Source organism: Lipotes vexillifer, unplaced genomic scaffold (genome assembly GCF_000442215.2).
Source record: "Lipotes vexillifer unplaced genomic scaffold, Lipotes_vexillifer_v1.1 scaffold1008, whole genome shotgun sequence".
NCBI classification, from domain to species: domain Eukaryota; kingdom Metazoa; phylum Chordata; class Mammalia; order Artiodactyla; family Lipotidae; genus Lipotes; species Lipotes vexillifer.
The window spans coordinates 2,494,354-2,513,138 of record NW_006772616.1 but is presented as its reverse complement, the minus strand read 5'-3'; the positions used below and the strand labels follow the sequence as shown (position 1 = coordinate 2,513,138).

Here is an 18,785-nt window from a genome sequence, read left to right as displayed (position 1 = left end):
AGCTTCTCTTTCCCTTCAAGTTCCTTCATTTGCTGGAATACAACTGAGTCTGTTTAAAAAGGAGATTTTACATTATCCCTTTAAAGAAAAAGTAGTATCGGTTACCGGAGCTCGATGGTAACCTAAAATAAATATTTTGAAGGCAGAATGATGGTATACACAGGAGTTGGCAAACTTTTTGGTAAGGGACCAGGTAGTAAATATTTTCAGCTTCACAGGCCTTTATGGTCCTTTTGCAGCTACTCACCTCCATTGTAACGCCACATCAGGAGGAAGCAAAACATAAATGAGCGGGCATGGCTGTGTTCAAATAAAACTTTATTTATGGATGTGGAAATTTGATTTTCATTTCATGAAATACCACTTTTCTTTTGATTTTCTTCCCCCAAAACCCGTCAAAAATAGAAAATCTCTTCTTATCTCATGGGCTTTACAAAAATCAGCAGCCGCAGGCCAGGTTTGCCCACGGACCGTCATTTGCTGACCCATGATAAAAACTCACTGTAGGGGCTTCCCTGGTGGCGCAGTGGTTGAGAATCTGCCTGCTAATGCAGGGGACGCGGGTTCGAGCCCTGGTCTGGGAGGATCCCACATGCCGCGAAGCAACTAAGCCCGTGAGCCACAACTACTGAGCCTGCGCGTCTGGAGCCTGTGCTCCACAACGGGAGAGGCCGTGACAGTGAGAGGCCCGCGCACCGCTATGAAGAGTGGCCCCCACTCGCCACAACTGGAGAAAGCCCTCGCACAGAAACGAAGACCCAACACAGCCCAAAATAAATAAATAAATTTATTTAAAAAAAAAAAACAAAACTCACTGTAGACTGTTGCCTACTTCTTAAGGTATTGAGCTGGAGGTGTTCTCTCTCTTTTTAAAAGTGGGCCTCAGCATGTGTGAGGTGTCAGACCAGCACCCAAATGAGGCTTTGACCTTGACATAATTAGAAGGGTTGCGCTGGAATTTGAAAGAACACAGCTAAGGATGCAGTTCAGTGTAATTTGTTGTCATGTCTGTACCACCCCAAATCATTGTAGTGGTTTAAGTCCAGAACATCAGGAAATAATGCCTTGTCTCTTGGTTCTACCCAGTCGTTCTTCTTGTCATCACCCAGATAACATCAAGATGAAGATACAGATAGCCCAGGAGTGAGGCAAGAGGCAGAGAAAGGGAGAGGGTTCAACATCATAGCTAGAAACAGCCAAGATTAGTGATGGGGGAGGACGGGGGTGAAAGAATGGCTTTTTTGTTAAGGGAGCAGCTATCTGAAAGAAGAAAAGAACTTATTAGACCAGAAGTTGGTAAGAATGTGAATGTTTTGCCAACGAATCCATTACCCTCTCTCGTCTCGCTGATAGTGTCACGTAGTATCATGTAGTATTACCCGTTCATCTCCCAGCAGTAGCTTCTTTGGTGTTTGTGTGTCACATCGTTCTATTCCAGAAGTTTCTGATGTTAGTATTTCCTCTCGCTTGGCAAAAGGAACAAGGGAAATTGGTGACCCAGGATAGTGTCTCCTTATCCAACTACTTTCTGTCGCTTTGTGGTGGCTCATTCGGTGATAAACCTCAAATACAGGCTTTTGATTTTCTTGGGCTGTATTGATTCTCTTTTACATATGGTTTGGACAGGAATCCTTGAGTTCTTTCTTGACAGAATTCTGTGTTAGAAAGCTAGCCCCAGCGTGGCTTCATCTCATAACTCGAGGTAAATGTCTGGAGGGTGTGAGACTTTAGATGGCAACAGTAGTGGAATATTTTGCTTTACACTGTGATAGGTAAGTCCACCAAATTCTGGGGAAGCATTTCTATATAGCATTCATAGGATAATAATTATTACTACTGTAACCTGAAAAATAATCAGTCTTCATGTTACCAGCAAAAAAATGATTTTGATTTCAAAGCAGACTTCTTCAAATAAAGTTGTTTTTTTCAAGTTGCTTTACTTTCCAGGATCTACATGAACCAGGAAACCTTATACCAGAAGTGTTAGCTGATAGGTTCTTAAGTGTGGTAGTGTAATTGTCAAGTAATTACCCAAGCTGGGAAGAGAGATCTGGTTTCACATTCTGGCTAAGCTACTTAGTAACTTTGTGTGACCTTGGGAAAGTTATTTCATCTTTTTAAGCCTCAATTTTCCCATTTGGAGATGCAGGTGAAAAATCCCCTCCCTCACTTCTGGAATTGAAAATATTCTAGTTCATCAGATGCTTAGGGGTTGCATGGGCTTGTGCAAAAACAGTTCTGAGCACAGCGCATAGGAAGTAAAAAATATTTCCTCTCTGTGATATTTGTTTACCTAATTAGATAAAAGTAGTTCTGATTATTCTGCTGCTGCTGGCTGCCTAGGCTGACGTTAAGTAGTAGAATATACTTCAATCTAGGAGTCACTGGCCGTCTCACCTTTCTACGTTTTTGCTGTGTCTGATTTAAAATTATTTTCTCTTACGTAAAAAGGCAGTGCGTGCAGCCCATATGAGATCAGAATTTGGGTACCCTCACATCAGTGACTGTGGCCCCCTGAAGTCTGTTAAAGTTGCTTTAACAAACCCAGGAAACGTTGACTCACACATTTTAACACCTTATCATCAGTTCCGACGTTCCTGCTTTACCCATTCACCATTTAGTTTTTTCCTCCGGTTTTTATTAATTTTGAGAATGAAGACGGATGAAGAATCTTTTCTGCATGTCGCTCAGTTTCAAGTTTCTATAGGTAAAAGGTGAATACATATGGCAGGTATCGTTAGATACTCCTCTGTCCTCCCTTCTTTTGCTACCTGTCACCTTTTTTCAATTTCTTGCATCAGCTTCTACGTCTGGAGGATGTATGTGACGTGGAAAAGTCATCCTCCAGCCCCATGATTCTCAGATGCTGTCTGGGAGATGAAAGAGGACCATAGCACGATGCCATTGAAGAGTCAAGAGGAAAAGCTTAAAAGAAAGTGAAGTCAAGGGGCTTCCCTGGTGGCACAGTGGTTAAGAATCCACCTGCCAACGCAGGGGACACGGGTTCGAGCCCAGGTCCGGAAGATCCCAGAGGACCATAGCACGATGCCATTGAAGAGTCAAGAGGAAAAGCTTAAAAGAAAGTGAAGTCAAGGGGCTTCCCTGGTGGCACAGTGGTTAAGAATCCACCTGCCAACGCAGGGGACACGGGTTCGAGCCCAGGTCCAGGAAGATCCCACATGCCGCAGAGCAGCTAAGCCCGTGCGCCACAACTACTGAGCCTGCGCTCTAGAGCCCACGCACCACAACTACTGAGCCCACGCGCCACAACTCCTGAAGCCCGCGTGCCACAACGAGCCCGTGCTCCCCAACAAAGAGAAGCCACCGCAGTGAGAAGCCCACGCACCACGATGAAGAGTAGCCCCCGCTCGCCCCACCTAGAGAAAGCCCACATGCAGCAACAAAGACCCAATGCAACCAAAAATAAATAAAATAAAAATAAATTTAAGAAAGTGAAGTCAAGAACTCATTTATATAAAGTTGGAAGTTGAAGATGGTGGTGTGGTTTTCCTTGAGCCCTCTTTTGAGGTAAAGCAAATTCTAGACATAACTGACTACTTAAGCTGTTTTGGGTTCATACGATCACAAGTTCCAGTTCCAGGTTGGTTTCTTTTTGATTTTTTTTTTTTTTAACTAAATGGCCAACTTACAAAATTTGGAATCAGAACTTTTTCCCAACTTGTGTTGGGCAAACTTATACTGATAACTTACATTACCATTTGCTTTGGAACATACTAACCAGTATTTCTGGTAATTTTAAGGTACACATTTTAAGATGCAAGTCACAGCTCTTAAGTACTAAGGCGACATATTTTGCAAATACTGTCTATGAATTGATTCAGTAGTGCCAAGGAATACATTTATCCCATTCCAAGGAGAACAAATTGTTCCAGTACAGTAGCTTTTGGGAACTCAGCCATACCAGTTTGCTGCTTCTGGGCCTTACTTTACTTGTCTGTAAGATGGAATTAATCTTATTATCTCAATGGTTTGTGAGGATGCAGTGATAGAATCGATGTGAAATGGTTTTGTGATATTTTATAATATTACGTAGCCCATCAGATGCCATCCAATGTAATCTTTGAAATAATTGCTTTTGGAGGTTTCATCTTCCATAAATTCACCCAGTGAATAAGGACAGTATTGACTGCCCTGTCTTCCCTGGGTGGTTCATTCAGCATTGGAGAAACAGACATTTTAGTTTGCATTCCATGAATCTTGCAACAGATCCTCAGTCCCCCCCGTCCCTACCATAATTAGATTTAGCATCCTTTCTAACTATGAGACTTTTTTACAAATAATTTCTTTTCTTTTTTTTCTTCCGGGTTTGTTGAGATATAGTTGACACACAATGCTAAGTTTAAGGTGTACAGCATAATGATTTGACTTACACACATCATGAAATAATTACCACAGTAAGTTTAGTGAACCTCCATCATCTCGCAGAGATACCAAAAAAAAAAAGAAAAAGAAAAGAAATTTATGCGTAGTGATGAGAACTCTTTGGAGTTAGTCTCTTAGCAGCTTTCATATCTAACAGCAGTGTTAATTATATTAATCATGTTGTATATTACATCCCTAGTGCTTACTTATTTTACAACTGGAAGTTTGTACCTTTTGACCACCTTCATCCAATTCCCCCTCTCCCCACCTAGACCCCCTCCCCCACCTCTGGTGTCCACAGACCTGTTCTTTTTTCCTATGTTTATTCGTTTTTGAGGTGTAATTGACTGACAACACTATGTTAGTTCCTGGTGCATAACATAGTGTTGGATAATTCTGTACATTTCACAATGATCACCACGATAAGTCTAGTTACCATCTGTCAACATACAAAGATATTACATTATTATTGACTATATTCCCCATGCTGTACATTTCATCCCTGTGACTCATTAATTTTGTAACTGGAAGTTTGTACCTCATAATCTCCCTCACCTATTTCACTCATCCCCTCACCCCCTCCGCTCTAAAAAAAAAAGTTCATTTTAGAAGTTAATACTCCAGTTCCCGCCAGGTAATGTAAGTTCTAAGGATACTTTTACAAAACCCTCTTCCCTGCTGCGATCTTCTAGCCTTATTTTTGTCAACAGCTAGAGCAAGTGATTTCTTCATCCTCGTCCTTTTAAGATCATGGTTATTATTTCCAAGTGTGAAATCAGAGTATTTTAGTTGGAGAAACCGTTTCATTTCCTCATCATGTTTAGCTCTAGAATGTCTCCTTGTACTTTTTCTTCTTTACTTGGGGATACATCCAAGTTCTCAGATATAGAACATTTAGGGCTTAATTTAATATGATAAACTGTGAAGTCACTTGAATGTGCCTTTTAGTTACTTCTCTCTAGATTTTTCTATCTCCCAAGGTAAGATATACTATACAAAAATGTGAAAACAAGACCAAAAGCAAGTGTGTATATCATTAAGTGACACTGAAATCATATAGTGTTTCTTTCCCATATCACACTGTTTAGTCTGTCTGGATTCTAGCTGTTTCTTTACTTAGGCCAACTTGTTGTGTCTTCCTCTGAATTTATCTGAGTGCAAGTATTAAGAGAAAAACCCCTGGGATTTCCTTCTCAAAAAGAACCCCTGACTCATTTCCCACTTCTCCATGTAGATATCAGTGAGCTTTTTTTTTTTTTTTTTTTTTTTTTCTATGATCAAATTTAGAGGTAACTACTTTTCTCCTGACCTGGTAACTGATGACTTCTTTTTGTCTCTGTCTTATGGCAGTTCTGGTTTAATTTGTGTGTTTTTTTTTTTTTTTTTTTTTTTTTTCTATGATCAAATTTAGAGGTAACTACTTTTCTCCTGACCTGGTAACTGATGACTTCTTTTTGTCTCTGTCTTATGGCAGTTCTGGTTTAATTTCTTTGGGCATTTGACTCTTTATGTGGCTAGAGATGTTCTCAAGCAGATTAGCAAGGACATCAGCTTTCCTCCAAGTGAAGGACCTGGTAGCCTTCTTGTTCAACATGTCAACCTTTGGGTGTGAAACTGAAACAGACTCGCAGACATGGAAAACAAACCGAATGGGAAAGGGGGTGGGTGGGACGGGAGAGATAAATTAGGAGTTTGGGAAGAGCAGATACAAACTACTGTATGCAAAACAAGTAAACAAGGTCCTGTGGTACAGCAAGGTCCTGCTGTACAGCACAGGGAACTACATTCAACATCCTGTAATAAACCATAGTGGGAAAGAACTTGAAAAAGTGTGTGTGTAATCTATGTAAATATATATAGCTGAATCGCTTTGCTGTACACCAGAAATGAACACAACATTGTAAATCAAGTCTGCTTCAATAAAAGAAAAAAAATGACTGGTAGACACAGGAAGAAACCAGAGTAAAAGGTAATGAAGCAAACTTTGATACCATTGTCTCTCTGTTCAAGGAGTGCCAGGAAGTTGGCAGCTGTTTTATTTGCCCAGGGTGTGTTTAGTATCTCTGGCTCTTTAATATTGGCAAGTAGGTAATCGTACTGTCAGGTTATGATACTTGAGGGCAGCCCCGTTCCTTGGGTTGTTGCACAATAATAACTTTTCAGCTTTTTGCTACTTGCTATCGTTTGGGGGTTCAGATCCTCCTGAAGTTCATTTTCTGACTTGCATACGTGACATAGAATGAGAATGCTCAGTAACATACTTCCACAAGAGACTCTTGTCTTAATAGTATACGTACAAAAATATTCTGTGTTTTAGTGGAAGTTACTCCGTTATAACCCTTTATGCGTGCTCCCTGCTGTGAAAGCATTCTAGAAATGGATGTCAACTAAGGGGCATTCGTTCATTCCATACGTTTTCTAATTTCCAAAAATGTGCACCGTCAGTATTTTTTCTTAATTGAACATTTTGTTGAACAGACGGGTGCTTTAATTATGGTGGTCTAAATTTACACACATTGCAGTGGTATTTTGCTACATTAATTACCTTACTTGTCAAGAGTAACAGGTAATTACTACATCAACTCACCCTCCCGCAGTACCTGGAAACATAACTTTATTTGAACAGATACAAGGAACCTGAGTATAGCCACGCCACACCTTAGCTTGTGATAAAGGCTGGCCGTTCTCACAGTATTTGTTTTATAATGGGGCGGGGGTGGGTGGGGGGCAGAGGTGAGCTGGCCCTTTTCCTTGTGTCTGTCCACCTAAGGTGGAAATCCAGAAACTACGTCATGGATTCAAAGAGTCTGGACTGGAAGGAACCTTTGGAATAATTGAATTCGTTAAGCCTTCTCCGTACAGTGTGTTTCAGACAATGACTTTTGTAAGTCTGCACAATAAGTAAATTAGTGTCCAATCCAGAATTGGCACTGATTTCACCACACCAGGCTGGTAAAAAGCTTAAGGGATGTTAACGATTTTTAAAAAATAATTATAGAAAACTTCTCACCGATGGTTTGGCTGCCTTGTGAAAAGTATTTATCCTGTAGTCTGTTGAACTGCCAGGTACAACTCACATCATTTGATTTCCTCCTCAGTGTATGGGTGTCAGCTGTTATGACAAGTTGTGTTAAAATTCTACTTTAACTTTTTTTTTTTTTTTTGGTAAAGGCGCGAACTTTGTTTTGGAATTTTTGAATTTTATTTTTTTATACGGCAGGTTCTTATTAGTTATCTGTTTTGTACATATTAGTGTATACATGTCAATCCCAACCTCCCAATTCATCCCACCACCACCCCCTCCAAGGCGTGCACATTTTTGAGCCTGTAGGATGCCCCTAGCAAAATTATGCAGCATTACCTCTCTTGGTTGCCATGGCATAGAACAAAAGGACTGTGTTAGCTTGTAGGTGGGGCGCGGAATATACACAATGACATAATAGAGGCAGACTATCTTAAAAGGCTTTGTCCCCTTTTTAGTCAAACACCTGTGACAAAATTACGAACTGTGGTTAACATATACCACTTACAAGTGGTTTTTCAGAGTCGACCAGGGTAGAGGAGCTCAGCTTGCAAAGAACTTCCTTTCCCTTTGCACCTGGCAGGAGGAATGGGGTGACATTAGAAAGAAGTTCAAGATGTCTAGGGGTTATGGGCCCAGCCTTGCAGAAATGATATGGGATGGCTTGTAGAGGACAGGGCAGGCCTCTTGGGGGTGCTTTGAGATGTACGGCCAAGGATCTCCCCAGCCCTGCACCCACTTCAGTTTCTCAAGCCTGAAATTGTGGCACAGAAGCTTCGTTCCTGTAACTTTAGTCTTATCACGTGCCGTTACACATCACTCTGGGCTCTGGAACTTGTGATATTATAGCTCATAGTTATTGGCTTTTCCTTGGGTTTTTTTTTTTTTAAATTAAAAGACAGAATACGATAATTAATGTAGTCATTCCTGCGTGCGACAAATATCTCTTGTCTGCCGTATGACAGTCATTGTGCTTTGTGTGAGGGTTGCAGAGAGGGGAAGGCAGCGCAACAGACCCTTGCTCTCACAGACTTTGCCTTTGAGTAGAGGGAGGCAGAGAGAGTCAATAATGGAATGAAGGAGCAATGTAGTTACATAGAATAAAAATACATGAAGGAAACGGTGTACGGCCCATACCTTGAGAGGGTCACTTTGATGGTCTGATCAGGGAAGGCAGTATGGAAGAGATGGTTTTTTGTTTTGGGGTTTTTTTTTACCTAGTTTTAGGACTAGGAGTTTTCAGAATCGAGATGGTTTTTGATTTAAGGTCTAAAGGTTAAAAATGATCTCCATATACAAAGAGCTGTAGGAAGAACTTTCTAGGCAGAGAGAATGATGAAGCCTAAGCCTCAGAGTTAGTAAGAGTATGGTGTGGGAATAGAAGGTCATTAGCAGGAATAAGGGTGGGTGGGTGAGGATGGTATGGGAGAGGTTGGAGCTGGAAGTTGGGCCCTACATGACATGGCAAAGGGCTGGGTCTTCTTTTGATACTGATGCAAAGCCCTCGAAGGCAGCCACTTCTGATTCAGAGGTCAGAACAAACCACGTGGTCGGCTGCTGGGGACAGGATTGCAGAGCTTCAGGTATTTTCCTGAGAGTAGGCTTCCTTGGGAGAGAGGCTAAGGTCTGGGTCCCTAGAGGTTGAGCAAGGAACCCGGAAAGAGTCCCCACCCGATACAGACTCGGCTGGTCCTGGTTAGGAGAAGACCGTCTTCCACCTGGGCGTCCAGATGTGCACGGACAGGCAGGTTGGAAGCAGAGGACTTCGGGGCACAGTCCTCCAAGCAGCTGCAGCACCATCATCACCTGGAGACAGAAATGTAAATTTTCTGGCCTTACCGCAGCCTTACTGAATCAGAAACTCTGGGGTTAGGGCCCAGCAGTCCTGTTTTAATGAGCCTTCCAGGTGATTGTGATGAGCATGTGAGTTTGAAAACCCCTTTATGAGATACTAGTGCGGGAAAGGACTTTTCAGTTCTCCAAACTCACTGTTCTCAGTCTGCAGATGAGGGGACCCAGTTAAAAGCTACAGCGCAGTGCTGATGAGAAGCTGGGTCTCTCGACCCTATTCTAAGTGCTCTATCCTCATGAGTTTATGGATTTAAAGAATAAACAAAACCCACTTTGTTTTTGTTTTTTGTGGGTATTTTTGAGGGATCATTCTGCTATTTATAGAAAGGAGGAGACGGATGAATATTTAAGAAGGAATAGTGGTGAGGTCTGTGAACTGCCTCGTTTCTCCTGCTATTATTTTCTAAGAGAATTTAGAAAAGGAATTTTCGTGTGACTAACCCACTCTTTTCTCCCTGTCGGTGGAAGAAAAACAAGTGTTTTGTCTTAAGTTACACCGTTGAGACACTTAGCAGAGGGTAATGGCGTTCTTTTGTTTCTGTATTACTCAGTGTATTTGGCCTCATTTTTGGTTTGGAAGTGCTGATACTCCCACGTTATATTTTTAAAGTCACTGTAGAAGACAGAAGATGGATTATTGTCAGGCCCGGTGTTTGTGTTTGTCTGTTTTGACCAAGAGAATCATAGAATTGCTCTCTTCACCCTCCACCCAGCCCCGCCTCCCTGGCTAAGTTCTGCTCATCTTTTTAATGTCTTAGGCTTCCGGACCATTTCTAGCATGCAGCCTTTTCTGACCTGTCGTGCTTAGGTCAAGTCTGTGTGTTCATCTTTCCCACTTGCTTGTATTGTTGTTTCCTGCGGGCCTCATGAGAACAGAGTCCTCATTTGTCATATATGGCCTGGGGTAATTGCTGAAAAAGTTAACTGTCGCGTGAATGCTTTCCCTCTTAATTGATTAGTCATTTGTCTCTCTATCAACAACCGTTTATTGGAAGACATGGTGGCAGGTCTTTTCTAAAAGGGCATACACAGAATATCAAGACATGGTCCCATGGTGGAGACTAAGCCAAAAATAAGTATGTATTCAAGGAAATCCTAATGAAGACTGTAATAAGGTGTGAAGTATATTAGTCAGGATGTGTTGTGCTAGCTGCTGTGACCAACAACCTGCAAATTTTGGTAGCTTAACATAATAAAGGTGTATGTCTTGCTCCCTTCATGTCTGTATGTGCCCATGGAACCTTCTCCATCCTGTATTTGCCACGAGAACTTGTGGTCTCCACGGTCTCGGGGGATGAAGAACGGGGAGCACAGTTGATTCTTTGGTCAGGCTTGGAAGTGGGGCACCTTGCTTCTGCTCCCATCCCATGGACCAGAAATCAGACACATGGTCCCAAACTAAGAGTCAGGAAAATAGGGCAACGTAATCGTCCTGTGTGCCCAGGAAGAGGAAAATGAAATGGCACTAGTTATCATGTGATAGAGGCCCAAACGATATGTTACTTTGGTTTGGGCCACTGAGGTTTGATCACAATGAAGCATAGCACCTCCTCTTTTTACTGGCTGCTCATCGGTAAACACCCTTGTTCCCCCAGAGATCAGAAGAGCGATAGTCCTCAGAGGGCCTTGATTTTTGCATGTCATGAGGAAGATGTCTTTCATTTCATTCCCAACTGAAAGCCCATCTTCCTCTGGGGTTAGGCAGGGTGATTTGTTGATGAGCCAGCTGTGGCTTGCATTTGTTCCACTGTAAGACGGAATAGTCTACCCCGAGTGCGAGTGTGACTACACACAGATTGGCTTTCCCATGGTGAGACCTCGCTGTGTTCTGCAGTTGGCTCTCCCTTTCTCTTTTCCTCCTGGAGTTGACAAGTTTGGAGAAAAGAGTTTCCCGGTGGTGAGAACCACAAAATCTCTCCCACTTGTCGTTGTTGTGGGCTTGCAGACAACCCTTGGGCAAATGGTTATGTGTTAAGGAGAAAACTGAAGTTGCTTTTAAGGCTTAAGTTTTTTGTGTACGCATCTCAGTTTATTTCTATCCAGAAGATACCATGGGATATTTTTCGTGGTACATTAAGTGGAGGAAAACTTATTAATAAAGTGTTGGCGATGCCTATTTTTTTTTTCTTTGAAAAAAGGTGTTTCTTCCCTGCTGTCTTCTTGACTACGGTGGTTCTCAAGAAGGAAGCTGGAATCTTCATCTAGTCCTCAGTCTTCCTTCCTCTATCCTTTTAGCTCAGTTACAGAGGCACAGTGAGAAGCTGAGCAGGGCCAGTGGAGACGTGTAGTTGAGCTGGAGGCTGGAGAGATCTCCAGTGGCCTTTTAAGGGCCAAGTGCAGGTTTTGATCTCTTCCCCTGCGAGTACTGGGGAGCCATTGAAAGTATGCAAGCGGGGAGTGAGAGGTGAGTGCAGGGTGAGTATGCATGCGTGTGTGTGTGTGTGTGTGCGCGCGTGTGTCTGAGACAGAGATTGACCGAGAGAAAGAAAACAGTGATGAATGATGACTGCCTTTGTCGTGTGCTTTTTGGCTGGTGGGGAAGAGCCCTCCACAGGAGAGAGTGAATGTGGAGACAGCGTAGCACCTTTTTCCTCGCTGACATGAGAGGTCTCCTTCCTCTTTCTGCTCAGAAGTTACTTGTCAGTCGGGAGCTCACCATCCCCACTTCAAAGCAGGGTAGTGCATTGGGGTAAATGTTGGTGAAATGGCAAAAAGCTTCCTTGATCCAGGTGTATTTTGTTTTTAAGGAGCCAGTGACTCAGAATTGTTTTAAGTTATTGAAAGACAGAGATTGCGCGCCATCATGGAAAAAGGAAAGAGGAGAGAAAGTGCAGTTTTTGAATCAGGCAACTGATTTACAGCTATAATCTACAAGCGATCAAATGCTTTCAGCAAAGTTGTTTTGTTTTTTTTTGAAGGCTTAAAGTATAAAAATTTAATTTATTTATAGAATCTCATTAGAGGACTTTTTAAAAGTAAGGTGAACTCCTCAGTTGCTTCGAGGAATGTTAATTGAGTGCGTGAGATGCTATAACACCGTGTTTGGGAAATGAGAGATGACATGAATCTCTGCTCTCAAGACACTCCTGTTCTGAGAAAGAGGCAATCAAAAGCCATTAATAAATGAGTGTCAATAAATGTACAGCGAATGTCTTCTTCTTTTGGAAGTTCAGATAGCTTTTTCAGATTCTATAACCGATATTTGAGAAATTGCTTTGTTTTAGAGAATCAAAACTACAGAAAAACTGTAAAGAAAAATAGCAGCTAATCCCATTTCCTCCAAGGCAAACTCTCTGTCCATTTTCTTTTTTTTTTCTTTTTTTGATGCATATGTTTAAGAGTGTACTTTAGCTATGATTTTTCTATCTTATTTCATGTCACATCATAACAAGCATCTGTACGCATTTCCCTATTCCTGGAGTTATTTTTAATGGCTACAAAATATTCCTTTGTCAGACTGGGCTGTCACTGACGTGCTTTTTTTCTGTTGGGATTGACATTTTAGGTAAAACAAATTCATACAATTTATCCATTTTATGTCTCAAACCATCTTGTGTATTTCACTGTTGTAATAAAACATTAATGGGGAACTGAGATTTTTTTTAAAAAAGCATTTCTCTGTCTGTATTACGTCTGTGAGCTTTACCACCCGCCCAAACAAAAGTGAACTAAAACCTTGTTAAAACAACTTTACATTCTTGGGAGAATGACGGGAGAATATATTTGATGCGTTTCTTCTGGCATATTCTATCTTTGGACACATAGCTCCCGCTCTGAAATTGGTTGATAAAGAACGTCCTCCAAATCCAAGAAAACTGTTTGGTTCTAATGTGGGGAGCCTTTGTACTTGATTTTGAAACTTCTAGAGGTTGTCATTTTTTGCTTCTAGCATTCACTCCTCCAGTGACATTTTAAATCTACACATTATTTATTTTGCTTTACTATTTTTTAAAGAAGTATTTATTATAAGGTCACTTTAAGGTGACTGTTGCCTCCGTTACCTTAAGACAGGGACTTGATTGTGCTGGCTGAGAAAAACCATCAGCTTTTTCTTTTCGTTACAGTGATACTATTTCCCATGATTTAACACATGAGAAATCATAATGTGTTATGTGTCAGTATGTAAAACCCCCAATCAATTTTCTAAGGCAGAAGGTAGCAAATGATGGTGGTGATCATTTTGTAACATATAAAAATACCGAATCACTGTATTGTTGTACACCCGAAACTAATATAATAAGTCAATTATACTTCCAAACAACGGGGGGCATAGATGTCCTTCAATAGGTGAATGGTTAAACAAACCATGGTGCAATCATACCATGGAATACAAGGGGGGGGGGGGGGGGAGGGATGAAATAAAAAAAAAAAAGTTGGCAACTTATGGCCCAGGGGCCAAGTCCAGCTCACTGCCTGTTTTTGTAAATAAAGTTTTATCAGAACACAGCGCCCATTTGTTTGTTTATCCCCTTTAGTTGCTTTCCTGCTGCAGTGGCAGAGTGGAATAGTTGCCACAGAGAACTTAACAGCTGCAAAAGCTGCAGCATCTAAAATATTCACTGTCTGGCCGTTTACAGGAAAAGGTTGCCAACCCTTGTTCTAAAATATGACCAAAGTATAGTAAAATGCCTTATATATAGTTAACAACCATTGCATTAAGAATGTAAAAACGTCTAAAACATTGATTTCTCAACAATTAATATGCTCTCAACATGCATTTTTTTTCTGAAATGTGGCTTTTTTTTTTCCTTTTTTATCACCAAGAACATCTGCGACACATCCCCTTTGTTGCTGGCTTTTCAGAACCTCTACAGAAGTTTCTGACATTCTACCGATTGTCTTGTAACTTGACACTTTCTCCTCATGCTTTTAATTGAAAATGTTGTATTACATTTTAGAGCATGTCATGGACATTTTTATAAGCAACAAGCAAAAACGTTTGACTTAGAAATAAGTATTTCCTGCAAAATTTGGGTATTAAAAGCCAAGAGGCAGTCAACTAAGAAAATGTCCACTGGATCTACATTCCCTGGCGTTGGCTCGTATTTGACTTCTTAGAGGCTCAGTGTTGTCATCCATAAAACGGAAATCGGACCGCCTCACAGGGCCATGTGAAGATAAAGTAAGGAAAGATACACCTGACATGTTTTGGCAACACATTAGCTGCCTGCTCCCTTCCTTCTTTCTACCCTTAGGTTAATTAGAGGAGCAAACAATCACAACTATAACGTATCTTCAGGGATTTTTCCAAATCTGCAAATTTATGTGTGGTGTTTCCGAAATTCAAGTATAAGTTTGGAACCAGGTTGAAATGAGAAAGGTCTGTGTATTCGGGTAAGAGATACAAACTGGCAAATGTAATAAGCATTCCTGAGTCTCAGAGGCTTAACTTAGTGCAGGTATACTTGTGAGGCACCTCCGTCTGGTGGCTGGTGGGGAACAAGTGTGGTGGTCTGCTCCATGTGGTATTCCAGAGACCTTGGCTTATCCCGCCCAGTGACTCCACCATCTTGTAGGACTTGGAGCTCTGCCCTGGACCTCTGGGCTCACAACCAAGGGAAGAGAGAGGGCATTAGGGATGGGTCCGAGGCTCCTGGGTCAGGATGAAAGTAACATAGCAACTTCCATCTGTTTGGCTGTAACTCAGCCGCAAGGACCCACCTAACTGGAAATACATCCCAGCTGTGTACGCCCAGGAAGAAGGGAGAGATCTGATGAGCATTCAGTGAGTCTCTGCCACAGACTGACCACATCTTCTTGGGTTATTATGGAGGATACATGCTTCCCAGGCATAAAAGGCACAAAGATGCCAGTAATCTGAGAACCTGTCTTTAACAGTTACCCACGTAAAGAACATTTGGAGACAGTAATGCTGGGTAGAGACAGTTAATCTGTATACGTGTTTAAATATATTTTGAAAATTAGCCTGTGATCTGAATCTGCTTCCCACATGTTGTGTGCCATTTCCATACTTTGGCATTCTAAAGTCACAGATCTATCACAGAGTAAGTTTAGAGATAGATACTTAAGAAATGTTGCATTCAGTGACATTTTCATTACCAAAGTGGTCTACGTGGGCTCAGATTTATTTTGCTATCCTATAAAAGCAGAAGTCGTACGCAGTGTTGAGTGGAATTTTTACCCACGAGGGCAGATAGGACATTTGTTGAAATACTGCCATTGTTATTTGATTCAAAGTGTGCGTCTTACAATGAACCACATCAGGACCATTTTCAATTTTTTAATACCTCTCATGGATCTAAGCACACCTTATTTAAGTTATTCATTTTAAATTATGATTATATGAATATTTTAGGATTATAATCACCATTAAATGAAGGACAAAATTTATCATACCAAAATAGAAATTTAATTTAAAGTAGAAAGAACTTGATTGCAAGGTTTAGCAGACTAGAAACAAGACATAAGGAGGATATTAAAGAACATTTCTAAAAAGACCCTCAGTAGTACAGATTTACAACAGATTTGGAAAAAACACAGTTGCATTCAGTGATGTTTGTGAAGATCATATTTGAGACAGTCTCATCAAAGATCAAACTTCTGTAAGATTGAAAAAGCACACTAAAGCAAACAAACCTTTTGGTCATTCCACGGAAAAACTAACTTCAAAAGAAATCTTCATTCAGTGCCATAAAGTTGGTGAAGTTTATTTGAGGTATAAGTTTCTCTTGACCTTAAGGTGATCCTGTGGCTTTTTGGTCAAGAGTCAAGATTGTATATGGCCATAGGTGATTAAAAATATCCCTTTCACTTTTCTTGGTATTCACAGCATTTCCTACTACCTGTCACTTTGTCCTTGACGAAATTTGAGACTGAAAACAAGTTGACAAGGATGGTTTTCCAATCAGTTGTTCCTCATTTTTTCTCGGGTACTCCTTTGTTGTATTCGAGTTCAGATTTACTATTCATGAGCCACATTTTAATCAGTGACCATATCCGACAAATGGAAGCTAAGCGCTGGTTAGTATGTTGAAAATAAACACGGGGGCTCTCATTAATGTCTCTGTCTGAATAATTAGTTGAGCATCGTGTACCGAGCAGCGGCGAAGGCAAGCTGGCTTTTCACTGGAACGACAGGCTGACAGCCACGTCCCGGAGTGTGGTCATTAGTGTGTCCCACCATCAATGTCATGTTACTGTGTCAAATTAGTTAGTGTCCCCTTAGGAGAGATGCCGGACCTACAAATTATCCTCCCACATCCCTGGAAACCGTGTTTGCGAAACCTGCGATCAAGTGTGGGCAAATTATTAACACGGCTCATAAATTAACTAGTTTACAGGCTTATAACATTTTACAAGTAGATAATAAAGGGTAGAAAAGTTTTCCAGTTGCTTTGCGCTGATGTGAGGGCTGTGATCTGCCGACGTTTCCTGGAGGAGCCCACAGCTGATAGATTTTCAGGAGGAGCGAGCATACACATGGGGTGTCAGAACGAATGTTTGGAAAATGTAGACTCTGAAGGGAAGCCAGTGTAAATCCATTGGAAACAATATAATTAACTTCGTTATCTCACTGCTCTGAGAAGTCCATGACAAGGGTCCTCTTTCTTGTGGTGGCAGTTGCTCATTAATTAGGTCACCAATTAAGTTTGAACTTTGCCAACTGAAATTACCTGGAAAAATATTTTTGATGCTTTCCTATCGTGCTCTTAAGCTGCCTCGCTGAAGGAGAATAACGCTAACACAGCATATTAAACTCATATAGGAATGACGATTCTTAGGCCGTAATGTATTTGACAAACAGTTCACACTCACATCGATACCTGATACCTAGAAAACAGAGTGTGGACCAATCTGTCCTGAGTTTATCTCCTATCAAGAAAAGGCACCCACTGGGAGCACCACCACTTAACAGTCTGCTGAGCCCCAGTAGACAGACAGCCCACGTAGTTTCCAGAGATACACGACTATTCAAATCATAAAACTTCATACATCTCCTTTTTGGTTTCAACTTCTCTGTCTGATTAGAATACATGTACATTCATGGAGTGTTGTCTGAGTTTACTTTTGCAAGGGAACAGCACACACACACACAGGGAAGAGGTCGTGCTTTTTGTTCATCCTGTAGTTGCATTTCCCTACCTCACAGCGGGTGCCTTCTGTTATCTTCAGGGCTGTCCAGGTGTCATTATCATCTCAAGGATCTAAGCAGAAAAGGCCTGGCATGTAAAACCTTGCTACTGACTGCTATTCACAAAAACTTGCTGAAACTGCTTGAGGATGAGCTGACTTGTCTGTCAGCAACTTCAACTTACTTGGCATTGTATTTGGTAAATACTCATAACCCAACTAAGCCGTGAAAACGCATAGCCTTAGCACACATGAGCACATGCACAGGCTGACTGTTTGCGTGAGAGGGCTGTTTCACAGCCTCCTTCTGCATTTTTTTTTTTAATTAATTAATTACTGTATTTATTTTGGGCTGTGTTGGGTCTTCGTTTCTGTGCGAGGGCTTTCTCTAGTTGTGGCAAGCGGGGGCCACTCTTCATCGCGGTGCGCGGGCCTCTCACTGTTGGGGCCTCTTTTGTTGCGGAGCACAGGCTCCAGACGTGCAGGCTCAGTAGTTGTGGCTCACGGGCCCAGTTGCTCCGCGGCATGTGGGATCTTCCCAGACCAGGGCTCGAACCCGTGTCCCCTGCATTAGCAGGCAGATTCTCAACCACTGCGCCACCAGGGAAGCCCCCCTCCTTCTGCATTTGAAGTGCAGTGGAAAAAGAACTGTAACCTTTGGGGAGTAAGATTTTGTGTTTGCCTGGCAGGTGAGATAGCTTGTCTTTTTTTTTTTTAATAAGGTGATGATGTATGTGTGTGTGCGTGTGCGTATACGTTTGCGTGTGTATTTCCTCCGGTCGCTTGTACTGAATGCACTGAGAGAGACTGAAGACCAAAACCCAAAGGAAAGTCTTCACTGGGACTCAGGGATCATCTTACCCATATTTCTCAGAATGAGATAACATTGTAATTCCTAGAAGTTATCCTCAAAAATAAGAACTGTTGGAAGTTAAAGGAACCAGACTTCCTAAGTGAATGACAGTGGCTTCAAGAGTAGCAGTTTTGCTTGACTCTGTAACATCTTTGTGCTACAATTCTATAACACTGAACTCAAATTATGAGCTACATGGAATGCTGATTCTAGAAGGGAAAGGACAAAATAGATACACAGATACATGATTATATATTGAATGTAAAAGCACGGTGTCAATAAGGAAGACCTAAGGCTTACGTGAATGTGTTACTTTTGAGGCAACACAGTTTGCCGCTTCTCTTAACCTCTTCTGTTCTTTTTGCTTGCAGTGTCACTCTGTGTGTTGCAGTCCTGTGGCATTATGCATGCCCCCAACCAGTGACCTCCGGACTTTTTATGGCTGTGAGACACGTTAAAAGTTCAGGGTGAGTGGCAAACAGCACTTACATTGTGTACCGATTAAAAGTTGCCATCCACCTTTGCAGGTGACACGATACTGGATATAGTAATCCCTCAGAAGATAATGGAATTCCCCATTATCAA

At 41.5% G+C, this 18,785-nt stretch overlaps 1 protein-coding gene across 2 annotated transcripts in view; it reads left to right on the top strand.

Moving 5' to 3' along the window:
* Positions 1-18,785, top strand: part of FOXP1 (forkhead box P1) — a 606,527-nt gene that overhangs the window by 204,188 nt on the left and 383,554 nt on the right. For both annotated transcript variants that reach the window (XM_007447659.1, XM_007447657.1), the window contains one exon: positions 18,572-18,667. The gene's annotated coding sequence lies outside the window, so the exon portion shown is untranslated. The remainder of the gene's footprint in view (positions 1-18,571; positions 18,668-18,785) is intronic.